We start from the raw sequence: 8,778 nt of genomic DNA, 5'->3' as shown, positions 1-8,778 counted from the left end.
AAATAAGAGATTGAACTAAAAGTCAGAATCAGCCATTTGCCATACATGTTGCACGTGTTGCTTCATTTCATTTTAAAATGATAATTACAAGTCAAAAAATTAAATTAAATATCAATCTTGTTCAAAGATTCCACGATAAAATGTGATTAACTTTTATTAGTAACCAGCGGAGGTACCCGATGCTAATTAAGTTAGATTAAGAGTAATGTATCAGAGAAGAGAACCATACCGCTGTAATCCTTCTTCAATAACGATACAAAAATTACGATTCATAGTCATACATTTTTCAGTCTGATGCGATATGGAACCCACATAAAAAATTTCGATTGAAAAATAAACTAATTCTCTCTCATTATATCAGCAATAATGACACGCAAGTTTTAACGTTTTCCGTCTTTCTAATCAATGGTTCGTAAAAGCTCAAGTTCCATTAAAGCCGATTAAAGTCGTACGAAGATGGGAACATTCGAAATGCCTTCCCACGAATTTTTGGAATCGGGTCTAATGTATTTAATGTATGGCAATGCTATTTTTATTTCATTGTAAGACTAAGAAAATTTTTATTAACAAACTCTACTATTTGAAAGCCAGCAGTGGCAACAATTTTCGAAATAAAACAGATTTTTTTTATGTCCAGCATGAGAGACTGTTGCCACTCGGAAAAATGAGGGCGAAAATTAGCGTTTTAAGCATTTAATTAATATCTCTGATTTTAGCTTTTTTTGTTTTTGTTTTTGAGTACATTCAAATAACAACAATTCCCCCCCCTTGGTAGTTGAAAATTAATAAGTCTACGAAAGAACCAGATTGCCGATGAGTTTAACTTGGATGAAATATTTTCGTTAATTACATTAGAAAGAAATTTTAAGGTATTGAATTTTATTCGGTTAACGATGACAAAAATTAAGATCAAAGTTTATTTATTGTATTATTAATGTCAAAATTACGCATTATTTCTTTTCTCTTTACAGAGCTTCTTCCTGAATATTTCTCAAATATGAGATGATTTTTTTAACTTCTGAGGCATTCTTTAAATCAAAAGTCAGAGTCACTTTATCCTCTGTTCGATTCATTTCAAATTAGAGCACCTTTTATTTTAATAGTGAAATGCGTTAAATATTGCTGCTGATTTCCATGGACTTAATTCCTGTACAGTTTTTTTTTTTTACTCTTAATATAGTGAAACAACATTTAATTTTCATTTAATCAACATTTCAACAACACGTATTATAAGAATTTTTCTATACTACCTCCTTAAGTATGCTTCTGATAGACTTTGCTTTATAACACCTTTTAACAGACTACTTTCCAGTACGAACAATTCTAAGAACTACGAATAACTTTTTGTTGTTTGAACTCTGATTTAGTATTTGTTCGGCCTGTTATTGTGGCTTAACTACGAACAAGTTTTATATACATATTTTTCAACAGAATTTCAATTCGTGTTTACAAGTAAATGTTCGTGTTTACAAGTTAATGTAATGTGTCTTAATTATGTTAAGGTTATTATATATTTAGATAATATTTATAATCATTACAAATTTAATTGTATTTAATAACTATATTTCTTCACAGTAGCATGCAAAGGAATTTATGAATGACTTGCCATTAATGTAAATTTTTTTATTTCCAACTACATTTACAAATAATGTAATAAATATTTACCTATTTTGTTGAAGGCAAATACATGCTTTTTCAATAATATGCAAAAATACCCATGTGTATTCGTTTTCGGAGTGTGCAAATCTTTAATCATTGTACATTCACTGTATTTTTCGAGTAAAGTAATTTAGCATATAACAGAATTTTTTACGTAAGAAATATGTAAAAATATAAATTTAATGAAATTGCATGCATTCATGCTGTCTTGATGATGTGGCACGTTCACATGGTCACATCATCTTGGCCGCCTATGGTACTTCTGCCAAATTGGCAAATAATTCTGTGCACAATTTTACAAGAATGTGTGGTTACAAATAAAGGAAAAGTTAACTTATCAGCATATCTATCTATATTAATTTCGACGAGGATTACAGGATTTCATGGTAATTTCATTTTTTAATTAAGATATGTAAATCCAAATGGATTATTTTTCAATTATATAAAAGTAAAATGATGAGTTTAAAATGAGCAACTATTAAGCCGCTCTTACAATGTTATGCGGATGACCAAAATGTACTTTGTTTAAAAGATTTTGATATTTGGAACATAAAATAAAAGTAGCGAATACTCTATCAAGTGCATCGAAAGAAGCATACAAATATTTACGCTTATAACAGCTATTTATAAAGAAATCGAGGTTTAAAATGTGTTATATTTTTGCAATATTTTGATATTTTAAAGGTAACTTAAGTTATTTTTCATTCGTTATGCATAACATTTTTGCTAAAATCCATATTTTTGTAGTCCAGTAGCGTAAAATTTTATAAAACAAGTTCATAATCAAAATCGCTGTTGCAAGTTATCGAAAAATAACCAGCATGGAATTTTTGCGCAAATGCCACTAAACGATATGAATTGCTATTATCTATCCAACAATGAATGTTTCTTTTATGCGGAAGTGTCCCCGCTTTTCGATTTGTGTGGAACTGCCGTGTGTTGAAACACTATCAAAGCGTCGTCAAAATTGCTCTGGATGTAAACAACCCCCCCTCTGGAGACCATAGCTTGGAGGCACTGCGTCAGTCGTAGTGCGGAGTTGACGTCACCTTTTATTCTTACCTCCATGGGTGGCAACGAATGGCCTCAGAGGAGAAGGGGAGGACAGGAGATCTATTAGGAAATGGTGAGAAATAAATTAAAAATAATTTTACGCATTTTTGTTATATACCAGAAAATAACAATATCTGACATTTCGCTTGTAACTGAAGTAAAAAAAAAAAACTTTCTGGCATTTTCTTTGTCTGCTTGTTAAATTATTTTTAGCTAAAGATTTAGGTAGAATTTTAAATATTTTAAAAAGTTTCAATAACTTGAAAATGAAAGGAATGAAATATTGTTGAAGATGATTTGAAAACATTCCCTTTTGAAGGGATAATACATGTTTTAGTAGTAGAATTTCAGAGCGGGAAAATATGCTAGTTCTTGATTGGTTAGTGTCTCTAACAAATTTTTGATGGGCTAATTAAACATGTCTGTTATATCGAAACAAAACCATTGTTTAAATGTAAAAACTGTTGAAATTATTTCTTTTCCCTCCGATGGAACCAATTTTTCTTTTATTATTTATCGTCTGTCGCCGACTAGGTCACGTGACTGGCGGCAGAGAAAGAATGTAATAACTCTTTTAGTTTAGTTTGAGTGCGACGCTTGAAATGATTTGTTCTTGGCCGCATAGCGGTAATCAACAATTATAATAATTGTTCTTGATAAACTAATCTTGGGCCTATGATGGGAAAATTTATATTATATGTATATTTTGTGCTTTCAATAATGTAAATAATGTACATAAGCTCTTCATTAAATATTTCTGTGTTTCAACTGGAAGTTCTTATTTTCAAGTTGAGTCTTTACGTGAAAATGGTATATTGACTCTTGATTATACTAGTTTATTCTTGATTAAATTGATGCTCTCCCAACTCGTGAAAAATAGAATCGTGAATTCGTGATCATAAACGTTCAAGTTCAAATACATGTTTTTGGTGCCGAAATTCCCGGACCTTTAGATACTACGAAATCGAAACTGAATATAGTTCTATGCTGGAATAATGGAAGGATACTTGAAAATATCAGGTAAGCTATTTTCTTTCATTCTTGAAGTATTCAACCTTGAAAAATAATGATTGAGTTAAATAAAGAATTATTTTGAATATTTATGTTGATTTATTGAAATATTACTTGAGAGAATAATACTTCGTTGATGCTTGAAAAAATAATTGGTCTTAATCGAAGGAATTTGTGGGCTATATTGTTTTTAAAGGAAGTGCTTAAAATATTGAAATACTCTACTTTAATTTTTGTTACAATTATTTGTTGAATTTTATAAGGTTATATTCCATTACTTGAAATATGGAAAACATATACAAATTAAAGTCGAAAAGAGCTGCTATCAGATCTGCAATCACTAAACAAATAAATAAAGCAGAAGATTTGCTGGTAGCAGCGATTGAAAGAACTGACACAGATTCCTTGTTAGAGTGTCAGGATATTTTGTCAGAAAAAGAAAATTCTTTAAATGAAATTGATAAAGAGATAGATAAACTGATTGAAGTTAAAGCTGAATATGAAAAATATTTAAAATCGGTTGAAGAATACTCTCATAAAATTTTGAGTATGAAATCCAAAATTAAGAATAGGTTAAAATGTAAAGCAGATACTGAAGTTAACGTAGTTCAAGATGTACCTGTAACTTCTGTAATCGAAAATAAATTTGTTGCGGCAGTTAGGTTGCCGAAATTAAATATTGAAAAGTTCTCCGGTGATCCCAGTACTTATTTAGAATTTATTAACTGTTTCAAGAATACTGTGGATAACAATGATTCTTTGTCAAAAATAAGTAAATTTCAATACCTGAAATCTCTTTTGACAGGTACTGCATATGTCGTATAAATAAAATTTTGAACTTAGAGCCAGTAAAATCATCAAACAATATAAGGGGACTTAGAAATCTCTATGATAAATTTGAAATACATATCAGAAATATCAAGTCAATGGGGGTAACGACAGGTTCATACGGGCATCTACTTTTGCCTATACTGTTAAAATTGTTACCAGAAAACATGGTTCTAGAATTTCATAAGAAAAAGAATACAGAAAATGAGTATAAGGTCAATGACCTATTGAAATTTATAAGAGAAGATTTACGTGCCCGTGAGGCCCCATTATTAGTAAATAATTCTTCTAGTAATAAAATACATGACACTTACGCTAATTTTAATTCCAAACAAAAATATAATCAGAACTTCTTCTAAGAAAAGTGTTCCTTCGGCTACTGCCTTGAACACTTCTATAAAAATATTTTGCGTATTTTGGGACTCTTCAGATCATACAAGCTTGGGTTGTAAAAGGTATACAGACCAAGAGAAACGTTTTAAGTTAAAGAAGGGAGGACGCTGTTACAAGTGTTTCTTAAAATCACACCTGTCTTCTAACTGTAAAAATAAATTAACCCCATGTTCGAAATGTGGTAATAAATTTCACAATGAGCTGTTCTGTAATAAATCAGAAAAACATGAAAGTCCTGAAAATATTAAGACAGATAAATCCACAACCTTAGTGTCTTGCGTTTCTGAACAGAAAAATAAAACTATTTCTACATTACTTCAAACTTGTATTGTATGTGTCTCTGGTGGTGAAAACAGAATCCATGCAAGGGTTTTGTGTGATAGTGGTTCAGAAAAATGCTTTATAAAAAGAAATTTAGTAAGAAAACTGAATTTAAAGCCTATTAGAAAAGAAAATTTATTAGTATATTCATTTGGCGGACGAAAACCACAAGAATCATCATTTGACGTAGTTTCTCTTGAATTACAAAATGTTTCGCAAACAAACAATTCCATAAATATTGAAGCCTTGGTAGTTGAAAAAATAACTGGCGCTACAGTCAAAATTCCAGACAAAGGTTTGATTCAACGCTTGGAAATGAGAGGATTTAATCATGCTGATACAGGGCATGAACGGGAAATAACTATTTTACTAGGGTCAGACTTTTTATGGCAAATTCAATTAGATATTGTAGGAAAAATTGGAAAGCATTTATACATTGCAGAAACTATTTTCGGACATACTATTCAGGGGCAGATAGAATCAAAAGATAGAAGAATAAATTGTTGTAGTGTATCAGTTGAGAGTGAAAATAATGAACTGAAGAAATTTTTGGATTTAGAAGTCATGGGTATTGTTGAGAATAACGAAAAGAATTCTACTGATTTAGAAATTATAAATGACTTTCAAAATAATTTGAAATTCAAAAATGGTCGTTATGAGGCAAAGTTACTATGGAACAAATCTCGCGATTTATTGAGAAACAATCTTGAAGTGGCTAAAAGAAGATTTGCTGGTCTAGAAAATAAATTTAAGTGTAATGAAATGTTATTTGAGGAACACAACAATATTCTCAGGGAACAAGCACATTTAGGAATTGTAGAGATATGCCCTGAAAACAGCTCGACACTTAATTCTTATTACATGCCTCACCATCCTGTAATTAGAGACGACAAAACAACAACAAAGGTACGCATCGTTTACGATGCTTCTTCAAAATCAAATAATGCTCTTTCTCTCAATGACTGTCTTCACACAGGTCCAAATCTAAATCCAAATGTTTTGGACGTTATTTTGAAATTCCGCGAAAATAGGATCGCCTTTTCGGCAGATATTGAAAAGGCTTTCCTTCAAATATCAATCGCGGAAGAAGACAGAGATTATCTGAGATTTTTTTATTTTAAAAACCTTGATAGAAAAGAGAGTGTAATTTCTTACAAAATGACAAGAGCAACCTTTGGTGTAACTTGTAGTCCTTTCATCCTTGTCTGCACAATAAAACATCACATTGATAAGTACAAGAATTCTAACTTTAAGACTTTTGAAATGCTTAACTCAAATCTTTACGTGGATGACCTATTTTCTGGAGCGACAACTGTTGAAGAAGCGCTTGATCTATCAAATGAATCTGTTAAAATTCTTGCTGAAGGAGATCTAAATCTAAGAAAATTCGAAACCAATTCCCTAGAGCTTAAGCAGAAATGGCTTGAGGAAAAGTTAATCTCTCTCAATAGTGACACTCCATGTACATCCTTAAAGGTACTAGGTTTAATATGGAATAATGATGAAGATGTCTTAGGACTAGAATTAACACCCTTACTGTCCTCTATAAACACTGACTGTACCAAACGTAATGTATTAAAAGTAGCAGCCAAAATTTTTGACCCATCTGGATTTATCGCACCCTTTGTAATTCGAATTAAATGTTTATTGCAACAGCTATGGCTTCAAGATGTACTCAAGATGTACCTTGGGATGAGGTCTATTCTGGAGAACTTGAAAATGACTGGAAAATATGGCTTTCTGAAATAAAAGAACTTAAAATGTTGAAAATTCTCAGATATTATTTTCATGTACCAAATTTGGACAAGGACACTGTTCAGTTACACATTTTTAGTGACGCTAATCCGAATGCGTATGGCTCAGTCGCATACTTGAGATACAGAACTGATGAAGATAAATTTGAAACTACATTTGTTTTGTCAAAATCACGTGTTGCACCATTAAAGAAATTAACGCTTCCCCGCCTTGAATTGATGGGAGCACTGGTGGGTGCTAGGGTTGCCAACTACCTGAAAAATATTCTACATATTTCAAATGTCATTTTATGGTCAGATTCGGAAATAGTTCTACATTGGATTAAAAGTACAGCTAAAAGATGGAAACCTTTCATTGCTAATAGAATTTCAGAAATACATGAAATTTCAGATCTTTGTTCATGGAGACATTGTGAAGGAAAACTCAACCCTGCAGATCTAATAACAAAAGGTTGTTCTGCAAAAGAACTGATAACTTCTTCGAAATGGTGGCATGGCCCTGCATTTCTTTCGTTATCTGAAAGTCAATGGCCAAACCCAAACAGCTAAAAGATGGAAACCTTTCATTGCTAATAGAATTTCAGAAATACATGAAATTTCAGATCTTTGGTCATGGAGACATTGTGAAGGAAAACTCAACCCTGCAGATCTAATAACAAAAGGTTGTTCTGCAAAAGAACTGATAACTTCTTCGAAATGTTGGCATGGCCCTGCATTTCTTTCGTTATCTGAAAGTCAATGGCCAAAACCCAAACTATCAACGTCAAAATTACATGATGTATCAGAAGAATCTCGAAAATCGGAAGCTATCCTAGCGTGTTTGATCAAAACAGACAAAACTGAAAATGTTCCACTCATAAATTTGACAAAATTTAGTTCCTTGAAAAAACTTTATCATGTGACTGCTTGGATTTTCAGATTTATATCAAATTTAAAAATAAAAAGGGAAAATAGAAATTTTGTGGAAATTTCAGCAGAAGAAATCAGTAAATCTGAAACCTTTTGGTTAAAACAAGCTCAAGAAGATAGTTTTCCTGAAGTTATAGAGTCTCTAAGAGAAAACAAGCATATTCCAAAAGATTCAAAATTGTTCGAATTAAATCCCATATTATCAGATGAAGGTCTACTTTTGGTACGAGGTCGGTTACAAAAGTCAAACCTACTATTTAACAACAAACATCCAATAGTAATCCCTTCAAAACATAAATTAAGTGAATTTAGTAGTACGAGACGCTCATGAAAAGGTTTATCATGCGGGAGTATCTGATACTCTAGTGCATATACGTGAAAAATTCTGGCTCTTAAGAGGAAAACAATATGTCAAATCAATACTGAGTAAATGCATAATATGCAAAAAATATAATGTACGTACTGGACAACAAGTCACTGCAACTCTTCCAGCGGATAGGGTTAATGAATCTCCGCCTTTCGCAATTTGTGGACTCGATTTTGCAGGTCCTTTGTATGTAAAAAAAAAAAAAAAAAAAAAAAAAAAAAAAAATGACAACAAATACTACATTTTATTGTTTACTTGCGCTACTACAAGATCTATTCACCTTGAGCTCGTAAAAGGCATGAGCACTGAAGAATTTTTACTTGCGTTCCGCAGGTTCGTATCCCGAAGAGGTTTGTGTTCCACTGTGTACTCGGACAATGCTAGAACATTTAAAAGAGCCGAACTTGAATTAAAGCAAATGTGGAAAGTGATTAACCACCCTGAAGTTAAAAAATTTTATGCTTCGCATGGAATCACATGGAA

Source organism: Stegodyphus dumicola, chromosome 3, assembly GCF_044657685.1.
Source record: "Stegodyphus dumicola isolate Sdum_Otavi_A_Nest chromosome 3, ASM4465768v1".
NCBI lineage: Eukaryota > Metazoa > Arthropoda > Arachnida > Araneae > Eresidae > Stegodyphus > Stegodyphus dumicola.
The sequence above is the reverse complement of the archived record's forward strand: the minus strand, read 5'-3'. Positions refer to the sequence as shown.